The sequence below is a fragment of the Pan troglodytes genome, chromosome 13 (assembly GCF_028858775.2).
Source record: "Pan troglodytes isolate AG18354 chromosome 13, NHGRI_mPanTro3-v2.0_pri, whole genome shotgun sequence".
Classification (NCBI taxonomy): domain Eukaryota; kingdom Metazoa; phylum Chordata; class Mammalia; order Primates; family Hominidae; genus Pan; species Pan troglodytes.
The window spans coordinates 26,979,036-26,995,458 of record NC_072411.2 but is presented as its reverse complement, the minus strand read 5'-3'; the positions used below and the strand labels follow the sequence as shown (position 1 = coordinate 26,995,458).

General features: G+C 38.8%; 1 long non-coding RNA gene across 1 annotated transcript in view; it reads left to right on the top strand.

Annotated features, from left to right (window-relative positions):
* The window catches only part of LOC107973687 (uncharacterized), a 29,785-nt gene extending 15,861 nt beyond the window's left edge, over positions 1-13,924 (top strand). The window contains exon 3 of the long non-coding RNA XR_002942762.3: positions 13,720-13,924. This is a non-coding gene — a long non-coding RNA (uncharacterized LOC107973687). The remainder of the gene's footprint in view (positions 1-13,719) is intronic.
* The last annotated feature ends 2,499 nt before the right edge of the window (positions 13,925-16,423 follow it).

Below are 16,423 nucleotides of genomic sequence, written 5' to 3'. Positions count from 1 at the left end.
AGGAGCTTTCCTGCTCATCTTCAAGACAGAGTGCAAGAAGGAAGTGAGGCACAGCCTTGAGAAAGACAAGAACCTCATGCTCTAGGAAAGAAACATTTAAGTAGCCCTTAAATGAGAACCAAAATTCATCAACTTTAGTGACAGTCTGAGAAAGTTGTGGGGTTTCAGGGTAAGTAGAGAAGTAAAATTCTGTTTCAGTTTTCCACATGAGCCTAGGGGAGGGGACTCTAGGATAATAGTCATTTGTGTGTTCGGTTTTCCCAAGAATATTTTTGTATCTTGTGTATATACAATGCTTGAAGAAAACAAAACATTTTGTATTTTTTTGTGTACTTGCTTATATTGTAGATATGATCGGGATACTGAAGACAGTACAGCAGTCATTTAGTTTGGTACTGCCCTGTATTTCTAGTTTATAGTATTTCGCATGCTTCTGATGATTAAAATATGATTGATGATTCAAGTCCCCTGCTTGTTTCTACCGGAAGTCCTGTGAGGAGAAGAGCTGTGTTGGTCATTCTAACCACTACATCTCCAGCAGAGATTTTGGAACCTGAGTACAGTGGCTACTTGTTGATGTTCCGAAGATAAATGATTCTTATGTAGGATGAGGAGTACTATGACAGAAGAAGAACAGGGCTGAAGAAGGATAGAGAGGGGACCTACCCATCTGAGGGGCAAGTAAGATAAGTGACGGAGGGAAGAGAAGGATAAGGTGGAGGTGGCTAAAACAGAATGAAGAGGAGGTAATGGGAATAGAACCAGGAAGGACTGGGTGGGTTTATGTACTGGTAAGTGGGGAGAAGAATATTGTCACTCTTGCTGTCAATGCTCAAGGGATTTTTTTTTTTTTTTAATTCTGAAAACCAAAGATGACCTCAAAAAAAGGGCAGGCTAGTCCACCTGACATATGACATAGATTGTGTATTTAATTATTGCACTGGGCCGGGTGCATTGGCTCTCGCCTGTAATCCCAGCACTTTGGGAGGCTGAGACCTCCTGGCCAACATGGTGAAACCCCTTCTCTACTAAAAACATTTAAAAAACATTAACCAGGCATGGTGGCACAGCCTGTAATCCCAGCTACTAGGGAGGCTGAGGCAGGGAATCACTGGAACCCAGGAGGTGGATGTTGCAGTGAGCCAAGATCACGACACTACACTCCAGCCTGGGCGACAGAGCGAGACTCTGTCTCAAAAAAAAAAAAAAATTAATGCACTGACAGAAAAAAAAAGATGGTCAATCACTGTACTCACTAAATATGATTTACAGTAGTTTTAGTTATCATTTAATTACATTATGTTTTAAACATTATTAGACAAAGGTAATAAAAGAATTACAAGGAAAAATTCTTAAACAGGTTGAACAAATTACCTGGCAAGTAAATTAATTGATATCAATTCCAAGCAATGAAATGAAGTACTAATTACTCCATATCACCCTGGATTACATGGGGAATGGGTAAATTTATTTATTGCAATTAATGGTTTTGATTACTAAAACAGCAACATTTAATGAATTCTGAAATGTTCAGCATTAGACACTCCTGTTTGTCATATTTAAAACCCCTGATCTGTACAAGGTTCTCTGCACTCAGCCTGTGAACAAAATGACCTTGTTTTCAGAGTGCAAGGAGAGGAGTCATGGCAAGCAGCCGAGCGGCACCTGCTCAGGAGCGAGGACCTGAGCTCTGCGTGCTTATAAATATCTACAGAGAATCTACGATGAACTTCACTTATAAATCAGCACGAGAAGTTGGAGGTGGTGGAGAGACAACACATGAGTTAAAACTAGGGGCTAAGAGTTTGGACTTTTCTCTGCCACAAAGAGGCTGTGGAGTCTTGGATAGGTAAACTCACCAAGCAAAGCACTGATCGCCTGGCTTGTACAATGTCAGCATTTGACAAGGCAATTTCTTAAGTTTCTCCCGCTCTAAAACATTATATTACTAGCTATGGAAAAAGATACAGGTTATTAATTACATTTACATAATCATATAGCACTTTAAGTTCATAAATGTCTTCAGGATATGTTGCCTCATTTAATTTTTCTGTTAACATGTTCATGATGATGGGTTGGGAAGACTTTTCTTCCTTTTTTGGTAAATTTTATTTTTGGAGTAAGGACACACAGAAAAACATGTAGTATTACTAATTTTAAGAGAACTAGAAAATATTTCATGCTTATCATTTTCTAATTACAATTGGAGGTAATATAAACCTGTTGACTTGGATATAAATTGTGATTCAAAAGCCCTTTGGCTACCTTGAAACATGATTGCTAGCAAAAATCGTGAAGATAAAAATAGAGTTATAAAATGTGTATCCAATTCTGCATGTTTTCTACCCTTTAATTACCAAAGTTCTGACCATCATGCCCTCCCCTGGAGCAACTGATTTTCAAAAGGCCTCAGAAAGCACTTTTATGACTTTTAAGGTTTATATAAAAGTCCACTCATTCCTGATACATCTCATCTTTCTACATTACATGTAAAGCCTAAGTTTTCCCCCCACACCAGATTTATGATTATTGTGGATTATAATATGTAAACAATAATCTTAAATCTATACATATGTAATCATGCATATAATTGTTTTTTCAATTATAAGCCTGATATTGCTGCACTAAGCTTAGAATGGACATCTCATCAATGTAAATTTTAATTACCTAAGGCTTTGATATGCTCTTATTCCATATAATAGTAAAAAATGAATCCGTGTTTTAATAGTCAGTTTGTATTACATTAATTAACATGCAATTACTATTGCAATTATATGCTTTTTGATTTAAAGGGACTTTTTTATCCTAATAAGAAAAACTATATTGATAATTGTAATTCTCTAACCTTATATGTTATTAGTTTCTAAACAATCAGTTTTTTGAAGAGTTTTTTAACAAATAAAAAATAATCTGGTATTTAACCTGTAAATTATCTTTTGGTATATGCAAAAAGCTTACAAAGAGTTGCAATAATATTTGCATATGAGAATGGTAGCTAATTTGAGTTCTATTTTATTTTTTATTTTTAAATGACGCATAATAATTATACATATAAATTAGTCTGTACTCTTTTTTGACTGGCTTCTTTCACTCAGCATGATTATTTTGTAATTGCATAATCAATAGTTCATTGCTTTTCACTGCTAAGCATTATTTTATTATAGGGATATGCTACAGTGTGTTGATCCATTCACGTCTTGATAGACACACAGGTTGTTTGCAGCCTTTAGTCTAGGGTGAATTCTTCCTACAACTTCAACAAATTTCTTCCGAGTATTCTATCCAACGCAGGACAGTTCTCCAGGTGTCTTGGGCCAACGCTGTCTTCTCCCCTTTTCTTGCCTATAGTTCTCAAGAATAACTAGAATGTGCTGGGAATGCAACATCCTGACATATAGTGGAATTGGCTACAACAGGCCAGGGGCTGCTCCAAGTCCTTCCTAGAACAGAATGTCCTACAGCGCTTTAGCCCAGTAACCATATAATCCCCAGAGTATAGAATCCACTGTGGGCTGCTTTCCAGGGCCCCTCAGCTGAAGTGCAAGTGGGGCACATACGCATAGGTTCCATTTGCCCTGGGTAGCTTTCCTGAAGCTTGGGGGACTGGTTTGTCATGAATTCTAGGCTTCTGTTGTCCCTTGCTGCCTATCTGTAAGTAATAAACCTACTTCATGAAGGGTTGTATGCAAGTGTTCTGGGTCACCAGACTTGTGCAAGTGATAGAAACTGTCATAGCTCAGCCTGCAGTGGGTGAGGGGTTTTGGGTCTTTCCCTGGGATTAATACCAGTGCAAAGTGAACTTGCTTTGCACCCAGTGCCCTGTGACTCAGTAGATTTTCCAGTCTGTTGAGTGGAAACAGGCACTATTCCCTGCCCTTGCGTAAACTCTAAGCAACTTTCTCTCTAATTCTTTCATGTTATTCCTTCCCAGACACTTTGGATGGTTTTCTCACATGCATTCATTGATTAGTATGTTGTTGAATACTCAAGGTAGGTGTCATCTTCACATACCCAGAGTCCTATTTATAATTCTTTCTGTGTGCAGTTCTACCTTTCCTGGTCCATTGCCCTAAAAACTCAATCTACTTGGTCTCCCTAGGCTTTCAACCCTAGTCTCCTGGACTCCTGAATTTCCCTTTCCTGAGCCACAGCCTAGAATCTCTCTCAAAGAGATAATATGGACAATTGTAGAGCTTCCATTGTTTTCATTCATAACTCTTAGGGATTACTGTTCTTCATTTATTGATCTCCAATGTCTTGAAAATATATTTTCTCATATATTTACTCATTTTGAAATTTGTTTCCAATGGGATGTCAAATCTGATTCCTTTTACTCCAATCTGGTCTGAAGCAGAAGCCATGGGTTCTATAATTGCTATTTGCTTCTTTTTTATTGCTTTTCCCTTTGCGGTAAAATGTTATATCTTGTCATCTACTTTCTTGAACATATAAGTCATAGCAATTTTAGAATCCATTTCTGGGAACTTCAATATCTGAATCATCTGTGAGTATATTGCTACTTTCTCTTTCCTTTTTTCTTTCCTTTTGGCACTATTTCAGTTTCGGAATGGTAATTTATAATTGAGTCCTAACTTTTGTATATGGACAAGTTATAGAGGTGCTGAATGATGTTCTCTACCTTCATAGATGACTTCATTCGATTTAATTTTTGCTAGGCAGCTAGAGAAGGAGCAGATTCCAACACCGCTCTCTGATATCCAGCTGTAGAAAGATTGAGTTTCTATATTTTAATCATGTTCTCTTTCTGGTTTGCACCTACTCCCAGTGTGAACGCTTCCAAAAGCCCAAACTTTGAGCTTATATAAGAACTCTCCTTATTGGGACCCATATTTCTTTGCATACGTAACACCGTGAGGCTCTCCAAAGCTGTGCTTAGTGTTTCATCTTCTCAAATGCCCCTAACAGAAACCTGGGGCTGTGTATTGAGCTCACCTGCTGTGTTCTTCCCTCCTTTCTGGTACCCCTGTTTCCTTGGGAACCTTGAATTCTAAGTTTTATCTCTCCAATCCCATGTAATTGTCAAAAATTTTGTTTGGATTTTGGACTTCTTTGGAGCAGCTTTAGTTTGGCTTTTTAGACTCTAGTCCTGTGCAGTTTGGCAACCAGCGAATGCCTGGAGGGGAAAGGCCAGATGAAACATGATGTTCACATCAGCACCTTTCTCTTTTTTGTGAGATTCTGACTCCTTAAATCCTATATTTCTTAGTAATCCCCTGAAGCCTTGAAACAGTTGTGTGCACGTATGTGCATGGATGTGTGTTTGGGTTACAAGGCTTCCCCACTTGCTCCTGGTGGGAGGGTTGGCTTCATAAAAACTGATGAATTATAGTTGTAAGAAAGAGGCATGATACTGTTTTGAATTTCATCTTTTTGCCCACTAATTCTATAGCTTTTGAAAGTTACTTAAGCAGAAGATATTTTTGATTCCTTATCTGTAAAATAAGGATAGTCTATTTTGTAGAGGTGGTGTAATATAACAAAAGGTGACTTTCTTGAAAGCACTATCTAACCTAAAATTTTCTACAAAATATGATTGCAAGTTATTAGTGGCACTAACAACAACAACAATGGCTACCACCTATTGTGCACAACTATAGTCAGATAATCTGATGTATCTTATTTGCATTGTTTATGACAATTATCACAATAAACATATAACACAGTCATTTATATCTTCATTGCAAGATACCATTGAGCAACCTTCTATTTTACATGTATTTTGATTTAGCATTTTTCAGAATTCTAAGCTCATGATTGTAAAAATAAGACTGAGGATAGAAAAATGCAAGCACTTCTACTTTTTACTTTTTTGTATTCTTACTGTGATCTTGAATCCTAGTTTTACCACTCCTAAGAGATATGACCTTGTTTAAGTACTTTATCTTCTCTGAGCCTCATTTATCTCACATAAAAAGTAGGGATGAGAAGGCTTTCTTTACAGAATTATTGAGTAAAATAATATATGTAAAGCCCTAACATCATCCTTGAGGTAGAAACATTGTTCAAAATTGGTGCCACTGCCTAGCATTTGATTTTTGTAAAACTGTTTTTTACTACCCCCCATGTAAACATTTTAATAAATATTTGAATTCACATAGAGCAGCAGATATCTTATTTCTACAATTTTGTAGGAACTGTAGATATAAATTGCCATGAATGATAAACTAATACTTTGCTTTTGATTTGCAAGATATGATCTCAGAATTTGGCAGTCTTTCAAGTACTTGAATTGGCCCTACTTGCCTCAAAAACCACAGTGTTTTGTCCTCTGAATCTGTTCCCTTTGCCTAAAACACCTCACTTGGCCAGGCATGGTGGCTCATGCCTGTAATCCCAGCACTTTGGGAAGCTGAGGTGGGCGGATCAAGAGGTCAGGAGTTCAAGACCAGCCTGGCCAACATGGTGAAACCCCGTCTCTATTAAAAATATAAAAATTATCTGGGTGTGATGGCGCACACCTGTAATCCCAGCTACTCAGGAGGCTGAGGCAGGAGAATTGCTTGAAACCGGGAGGCGGAGGTTGCAGTGAGTCGAGATCGTGCCATTGCACTCCAGCCTGGGAAACAGAGTGAGACTCCATCTCAAACAAAAACAAAAACAAACAAACAAAACAAAAAACAAAAAACACCTCACCCATTCAGTCATTCAGTCTCCATAGATAATTCCTACGCTTTCTATTAGGTAATTTCAAGTACAACCTGTGTATGAATGCTCTCTCTAAGCCAGTATTATGAGTTAGAAAACCTACCATTCTTGGGCCTTCTTAATTTGTTGCACAAACTTATCATTTACTGAAGTCAAATTGCTTTTTTACATGTCTCTAACCTGGCTCACTCCCACTATAAACTCTACTCCTCAAAATGAAAGGCTGTATTTTTCATTACTGAATCCCCAAGCCTTAGCTAAAGGCTTGGCACATGGTAGGTACTCAGGAAATGTTTGTTTCAGGCAAAAAAAATTTTTTTAAAGGAGTGAATGTGGACAGATCAATGTTATAGTCTTAATATAAGCTATTATGCAGCTTTAAAAGAAGCTAATATAATGTATATTAGGCAGCAACAACAAAACCCATTATTTCTAATCCTAACTTCAGAATTTTCTGGGGAGATTTCAAAACATAAAATGCCTGTGTGTCTTCCCCAGAGATTCTGATTTACTTGGCTTGGGAAACGAGAGTTCTGGAATTTGTGTTTTTGAAAAGCTTCCTAGGAGATTAAACAGTGTTGTCATGTTTGAGAAGCACTGACCTAAACCATTTTCCTCCAGTAAGGAATATCAGATAATAGTTGATTAACATATGTATTGATTTCTTATATATATAAGAAATCATAAATAGGGAAAAACAGTGCAAATAAATATAGAATTGGTTGGAAAATATAAACAGTGGGTCCCACATGTGAATTATGTTTATTACATTTTCTGTGGAAAACTTTCAGACACCTGGAGTATGAAAGAACTTTCTCTGATTTGAAGAAGCATTTAAATCTAAATGCTTAAAAATGTGTAAACATGACATTTTACTTAGTTCCTGCAGAAACCCAATTATATTACATCAAAACTACCTTGGAAAATTTCAGATTTTCTCTGTGAATACTGGGATGAGCATGGGTCTTGCCGTTAGGTGAACACAATTTGAATGCTGGCTCTGTCATTTCTTGCTCTATTATAGGGGAAAGCCCTTTCTCATCTCTAAGACTGAGTTTTTTTCACACATAAAATTGGGGACACTGGAAAATATGTATTTTCCCATCTTCCCATCAATTATTCTTAGAAAATCCAGCTTGTTGGAACCTATGTTAGGAGGTGGATCTTAGTGATCAGCTGAGTTGATCTTAGTTGTGTTTTTTTGGGACGCAGGCTCAGAGATGAAGTTTCCTTAAAGGATATTTATTAGGGAGTGCCCTTGGGGAGAAGGAGGAAGCAGGATTTGTTAGAGACCAAAGCTGAGATGTGAGGCCTAATGACAAACCCAGTTACCTCCCAGGAGAGTTCTAAAGTTAAAATAGCCATCAGAGCTATCCCTCTGTTAAGTTGAAATGGCCAGGTCTTTACACTCATGCCTTGATTGGCCCTTGAATGTGGGCCACCCTAGAAGTGCAGAACCTTGGTCTAAGCAGCTCTCTGCAGCTGAGGCAGACCCTGAAGTGTCTGGCAGCATCCCTGAAAGTCTCAGCAGCAAGTCCTCCTTGAAGGGGAATCAGAGAGGCTCATAACCCACACGGGCATGAAGTTGACATGGTGAGGCTTCTCCATAAATGAAGGAGACAGTCTTTCAATCCATAGCCAAAGGGGAAAAGCAAAGATTGTCAGACCTGCAGAATTTTAGAGCTGAGACTGCCTGCAGCATCACTGAGTCTAACCTCCTCACAATACGGAAGAGAAGAGTAAGGCCCAGAGGTGGGATGAGACTTACCCAACATCACACAGCAAAATAGGAGTGGTGCTGGGATCAGATCTCAAACCAGGACTTTTCTCATTCCTTCATCATATCCCAGGAAAGGAATATCACAGTGGTTATGCATAAAGTTTTGGGGTCAAACTTAGGCTTGTATCTCAATTCTGCTACTTTATGGCTTGATTTTGGACGGGTTTCTCTTTAATTTCAACCTCTTTTTCTGTAGAAGGAGGATAGTAAGCCATTACTTTGAAGACTTACCTGTAAAATGGCCACCATCAATTCTGTACTTCCCTGAAAGTGAAACTGCTTTTTCAAAATTATAATAGTAAGGGAAATCTGACATAGTTGACTTCATCTTGCTTCTGACCTCAAAGCTGTTCTTGGTCATTCCTGGGTAAAGGCCAAGCTAACCACGGGAGAAATTTAGTTTACAGTTTAACTTGAAAGCAAGGATGATAATAGTCCTTCCCTAAAACTAACCCCCACCTTGCTCAGGGACTGAAAACCACCTTTGTAAGACTAAAGGCCACAAGATTAGGATTATGAGAGGGGCCTGAACTCTGTTAAAATGTAGTCAGTTTCTGTAATCCCTTACTGCTAAGGAGTCATGTGGCTGGAGGTCACAAGACTTGTGACTTTCCTAATTGGCCCTACAGATAACATCACTATTGTGAAAACTAAGATTTTTTTTTTTTTTAGATTATTTCAGACTAACTTCACCCAGACTCATGACTCATGACTCAGCTTGTCCTGTGCTCCCACCCAGAGGTGGAGTCAATACACCAGGCTAATTTTCTACACCCCTATGATTTCATCCTCAACCAATCAGTAGCACCCATTTCATAGCTCCCTGCCCACCACATTGTCTACAAAAACTCTAAGCTCCAAGCCTGAGAGAATGATTTGAGTGTTAACTCCATTTCTCTTGCATGGGCCAGACTCTCATCAATTAAACTTTCTCTACTGCAACGCCATGGTCTCAGTGAATGGACTTTGTGCAGGGGGCAGGAAGAACCCACGGGGTGATTACAAAAGCACATCCCCTGAAGCTGGTTTGACTAGCAATTGCTTCAAACAATGACTTCAGTGGAAGGGATCCCTACAAGTTCTGGGCCTAACCTTTAAGAGAATTGGCAACTTCTGTCTGTTTTCCTGGAAATGCTTGCTCTGGAAGAAGACATTCGCTGTATAAGTAGTACACCCACCCAAGGATCTCCAGGATATGAGGAAGCTCAAACTAGCTATGCAGAGAGGTTTCATGGAGAGAGAGATGCCTGAGCAGCCCCTGACACCTCAGCTGTTTTGGCTCAGGTACCACACGGATGAATGGATAAGCCTGAAGACTGTGGCTCCAGTGATTGTAAACATATGAAAAGTCCCAAGTGAGATCTACACAGCTGAGCCCCTCCTAGAACCAAGGAATATGACAACAACAACAACACACACACATACACACACACACACACACATACATACACACACACACACACGTTATCTCCTCATCACATGTGCTTAGCACAGGCCTTGGCCTATTAAAATAACTCAGTATATTTAATAAATGAGTACACTGGTACACATATTCTTAAGTTCCCATTTCAAATAATGTCACTTAGAAATGGTCTTCTAGCATGTCACTTCTCCATCCTACAAGTGGTATATGCCTCATATCCCTTCTTTCTGTCACTGCACTTAAATAACAACTAACATTTACATACAGCGTATTTTGCTCTAATTCTTCTTATAACTTTTATACATATTAGCTCATTTACTCTTCATAATAATATCATATGTATCATAAAATATTTTTTAGTGAGAAAATTGAAGAATTGGCTAAAATTACAGCACTAGATTGTGGTGAATATTGTGTAATCTTTATTTTTGTATTCATATAATGTAGTAGATACTCAGGATGCCTTAAATAATATCATAAGCTTTAGGGTTGTGGGGAAGGAAGGAAGGAGGAAAGAGAATAAGAGAGAGAGCTGGAAAGTAAGAAACGATTAAAATGTAATATGTAGGGAGAAAGGAAAGTTCTGGAACTAAGATGTTTCCTAAAATTCTTCAAGGTTAAACAGTATAATCAAAATGAGAGCAATTTTACTGAAACTGAAAGATCAATAGGTCCATTTAAACAGCCTGACACTAGAGTGTGTAACTTAAATATCTAAATGAATTTTCTTAGTGATAATGTCATATGTTTATTGCCCCTCCAGCTCCCATTGTTAATTTCTTCTCTGCCCATATGTTTCAAGGCTAGAATGCAGCTTTGCTGAGATAATGTTTCTCATTTAGCCTTGGGGGTGGATATTTCGTCCTGTCTGAATGACATCCTGATGGCCACAGGCACCTTGGGGAAGAGCCATATCACTGAATTCACCAGGGTGTATTAACAGATAAGCTAAATTCTAGATATAGCAATTAATACAATCACTCATTTAGATAAATCATTTATTTAAAATTCCTTGGAGTCCTTTAGTCCTAAGACATGATTTTCAAATCTATGCTTATTTTATTACCTACCAAGTTATGGGTTCCCAGCCAAATAGCTCTTGACATTTTGCTGGGGGAAATGATGAGGTTTTAAAAAATGCACAGAGAATAGCTCACTTTTACAGCAGTGACTCTTTTCCCCTAAGGAGGGAGTGTCAGGAGAAGGGTGAGAGGGTGAGTAGTGAGCAACGGGAACTGTGATGTTTATCCTCCTTTTGGTACCAGTGATTTACTCTTACAAGAATTGTGAGAAAATAGGCTCAGCTGAAAATATATTGAAAGACTGGGCATGAGAAGTGAAGAAAAATTATATTCAAAAGAGACATGCATCATATTTATTCAACCAGCAACTATTGAGTACTTCTTCATTCCAGGAACTGTCCTAGGAGCTTGGAATATAACAGTGAAAAAGAGAATTGTTAAGTTACTAACCTCTCTGACTATTATTATCCTTCAGGGAGTTGGATAAAATCTAGGGAGGGAATCTGTTTTTCAGAGTCATGCATTGACTATGCATGACTCTTGGCTGAAGAAACTTCAAAGTGTTTCTTACAGAAGGAATGTGGAAAATGAGTTAAATCATTGGTTCTCAAACTTCAGCATGCATCAGATTCACCTGGAGGTCTTGTCAAAACACCAGTTGTGAGTCTAATGCTGGCATCTCTAGGACTGGGAAGAGACTGGAGAATTTGCACTTCTAGTAAATTCCCAGGTGATGCTGATGTTGCTGGTCTGAGGTACACTATTTGTGAATCACAAAATTAGATGGTAGAACTTGAGGCAAGAATCCCGGTTAAATGGCCATTGCACAAAGACACAATGTGAGGTACTATTTCAAGGAGTCTAGGCTTTGGGTTAAAACAGAATTAGGTTTAAATTTGGCTTCATTTATTACGAATAGTTTTACATCTATGCAACTCCTGTAAATAAGAGACCTCTTAAAAAAAGATAGCATTAAGGGTGATGGACAGGTTAATCATATAGAAAAATAGTTATCATGTTTAATATCTGGTCTGATATCCTCATTAGTAATTCTGGAAATCAGAGTTCAAGCACTAGGTTTCATCTCAGGCCTGAAGGAGGCCTTTTATTTATCCTTTCTAAGCTACCCTCAGATTCTTCAATTTTTTTCCATGTTTTCTGCCACCACCTCTGGTGAGCGTGACCAAACCATTCACCCTGCTCACAGGGTCAATACAATTGCAAGCTGTTTGATCTACTGCATCCATTCTTGCCTGATTCAAATCCACCTATGAGTGACCTATCTCAAAATGCAAATAAGACCACATCAACCCTTTCTGCAAGATTTAATTAGCTTCTCAAAACCCTTGGATTGTGACTTCATGATCTCAGCATGATCTGCAAATCCATGCATGGTTTGGCCCCTACCTGTCTTTCTGGCCTCACCTGCTCCGCACACCTTGTTGGAGCCTTTGTGCCAGCCACAAGTCCCTCCTTAGGGTCCCTGAATCCAATGTGCTCTCTCTTGTCACAGGATAATTGTATTTGTTGTTATGCTTTCTGAAAATCTCTCCCCTCTCTTCACTCCAATCTCAGCAGATCTCTACCTAGTTCACTCTTACCTAGACTTCGTATCTAAGCTAGACTATCACTTTTGCAAGAGGACCTTTTCTTACCTCCCAGTCCAGATACAGAGTTTTAATTCCTTTCATTTTTGCTCTTAGTTCCATGTACCTTCCTTCCATTGCTTTTATGTCAGTTGTCATTCCATTTATTTTTGTGATTATTGGTTTTTTTTTCTCTCTCTCTCCAATTACACTCTAGTCTCCACATGGGAGAAACTGTGTCAGTGTTGCTTATTACCCAGCATTAGCAGAGTACTTGGCATGCAGCAGTTGCTTAATAGTTAGCCACTGAATAAATGAATGAATGAATGGACCCACAGTAATGACCTGAATGCTTGCGTTTGTATACAAGGAGAGAAATACACACTCAAAAAGAGTGGAAGGGAGGATTACACACAAGTGTATTTCTTTGAAGCATATGATGAGTGAGCTGGCTTGGGAATACAGTTCAATCAACGTCCTACTTTAGTGCTTTACCAATAGAGATACAATTATCATTTTGTTTAAGGCAATTCTTCATTATCGGAGACTATTTTGAATGTTGTAGGAATTTCAATTACTGGTCTTTGCCCACAAAATCCCAACAGCACCCTCCCTCTTATTGCTGCTAAAGGGCCCCAAACATTTACATATGGTTGTTAAAGAGCAATGATGCTGCTCTGTGAGTACTACTGCCTAAATTACATTAGCATCTCCTCCAGCCTGGCAGGAGGAGCAAGAAAGAGAGTGAATGGAGAGGCAAGCAAGAGGGCCATTTTATACCTCTCACAAACATAATTTCTGACGTTGGTTTAGAGATTACTTGAGAAAACCTACATAAAGTGCTTAGTGCTGGCCTAGCAAACAGTAAACTTTCAATAAATAGTGGCTATAAGTAATACGAAGTGAGCTTGAGGGGCTTGACTATGAAAGTAATCATGAAGTTGGAGAAAAGGAGAAAGATTTAAGAACCATTTAGGAGGTACACTGAATTTTTCTTGGTAACTTACTGTTTGGGGATGGAAGGGGAAGGAGGAGTCTAGAATAGCTTCAAAATTTATGTTTGTACAATGAGTTCCATTAACCAAGACACAGAAGATGTGAATAAGGATCAGGTTTTAAAGGGAAATGTAATGAATTTGGTATTGGACAGCTGGATTTGAAATGTCTCTGGAAAGAATTGTCAGAGATATTGTGTAGCATTTGCATATAAGAAAATGAATAATTTCTGAATTCCTGTTGTAGGAGGTGAAAACGGAAAACACAAAGTGATGGAGGCTTTCCAGCAAGCGGGTATGGCGTGGAAGCCTGGGGCACACCAACCCATGAGGCTAGTCAAAGGAAGTGAAGAAGGGAAGACCGCAACAAGGGCAGGAGACAGGAGTCACAAGTACATTTCCTGAAATCCAAGGCCTACGTTGGAATTCCTCAGGAGGTTTATCTCAAAGCCGTAATGTATTAATTTTCTAATATACTCTATTTATAAGTATGTGCCTAGAGAGTAGACTATAGTTGACCTTTCAAAAACATGGGAATCAGGGGTGCTGACCCCCATGCAGTTGAATATCCACATATAACTTTTGACTCCCCCAAACTTCACTACTTACAATAATTAAATTGACATACCTTTGTCGGAAGGCTTACTGATAAAAAAAGTCCATTAACACATACTTTGTATGTCATATGTAGTATATACTATATTTTTAAAATAAAGTAAGCTGGAGACAGAAAAAATGTTATTAAGAAAAATCATAAGGAAGAGGATATATTTACTATTCATTAAGTGAAAGTGAATCTTCATAAAAGTCTTCATCTTCACCATCTTCATGTTGAGTGGGCTGAGGAGAAGGAAGAGGAGGGCTTGTACTTGCTGTCTTAAGGGTAGCAGAGGTGAAAGAAAACCTGCTTATAAGTGAACCTGTGCAGTTCAAACCCGTGTTGTGCAAGGGTCAATTGTATTTTTTTCTGTCCAGGGGACTTTTCCTCTTCCTTTCAGTAAAAACAAAATGCTTTGGGAAATTGTAGCTTCTCTACTTCGTGTGGTTCTCATAGGTCTGCTGATATCAGGATCTCACTCTTCTTCTACTAGTGGGCATAGGACCTAGGCTTGGTCCTCCTCTAATTAACACTTTTCTCTCTCTAGTCTCAGTTTCATCCAGGAATGGACATGTGCTCTAAGCTCGAATAATTAGAGTTATTTTCTGAATCTGAATATGCACCTTAGGATATAATGAGTTTGCTTGCTACAATGGGCTCCAATCTGGGATGACAGAAGCTTGCAGTTGCTTACAGCTTGTCCAGCCCTATTCTCCCTTCCCCACTCCCCCTGCCATAGGGATAAATGCTGCTTATAGTAGAAGTAACCAAGGTCAGGAAGAGAGGAAGAAGCACAGACAGTGTCAAAACAAGTGAAGTGGGGAGAGGAAAAGAGCAAAATCACATTAATTCCACTCCATAAAAGTCTAAAAAAAAACTGTTCCCCCAGTTAGAACTTTTCAGTTAGAAGAGTCAATGAATTCCTCGTTTCACTTATGCTACTTTGAGTAGGGTCTTTGTCACTTGAAACTGAAGTGTACTGACCCACATTTCCCCAATTCCTCAGAAAAACCTTCCCTGACTCTCAGCCAGATCCAAGTGTACAGTCATTTCTTCTTGCCTTCTGTGGACACCTTCTAAGTGCTGCCCTTTTTTCTACTTCAGCCTCTTGCACATCTTTTCTGGAGCTTCCTGACTGTGATGAGTGACTTTATGTGTCAATTTGACTGGGTTAAAAGATGTTTGGAGAGCTGGCAAAACATCATTTCTGGGTGTGTTTGTAAAGGTGTTTTTGGAAAAGATGAACGTTCAAATTGTAGAATGAGTAAAGATCTGCCCTCACTAACATAGGGGGGCACCATCCAGTCCTTCGAGGGCCAGGAGAGAACAAAAAGGAGGAGGAAGGGTGAATTCTGTCTCTCTCCTTTTGAGTTTGGACATCTATCTCCTACCCTCGGACACTGAAGCCCCTATTCTTAGGCCATTGGACTCTGGAACTTGCACTAAGCATCCCTCTAGTTCTCAGGTTATTGGCTTCAGACTGGGAGTCCCATTTGGCTCCCCTTGTTCTCAGGCCTTCAGATTTGGACTGAATTACACCACCAGCATTTCTGGTTTTCATGGGACTTCTAGGTTTCCATAATTTTGTGACCAAATCCCATAATAAATTCCTCTGATTTTTGTCTATCTATATTTATATGTATTATCTGTTTCTATTCATCTATCGAATGTATCCATCTATCTAGTCTGTTATATATCTCCATCTCTGTCTATCATCTACCATCTGTCTATCTATCTATCTATTATCTATCTATCTATCTATTATCTATCTATCTATCTATCTATCTATCTATCATCTATCTATCCACCCATTCTATTGGTTCTGTTTCTCTGGAGAATTCTGAATCACACACCACCTATGGACTTGCTTCTCCACCCTGGCCTCCGTTGTCTTTACTTTCATAGTCATACTCATTGAAGGAGCCCTCCACCCTAAATCCCTGCATCTATTCACCCCACCTCAGTCCTACAACCTTAGGCCTGACAGTGGTGCCTATGAACTCCTCATGCTTACCTCCCCTCAGCCTAGAAGTGGCTTCCCAGGCCAGCTCATGTATTCTTCTCTATGAGCCATCTCATTCCTAGTTCAGCCCAATAGCTCTTACCATAACCAGCACAGATATATTTCTCTTTATTTTACATATACGGTAAATTAAGCTGTGGAAATTATTTGATTTACTAAATGTTATATATTATAACATAGAACATACATTTTCTTGCAGACAAGTACTCATTTACTCTTTTCTCTCATTCTTACTCAATTCATCCTCTTCCCTTATGTTTAGTTGGATTTACTCAGAATCTATAATTCATTTATTTTTGTAGGAGGACCAGTGGATAACACAGAAACTAT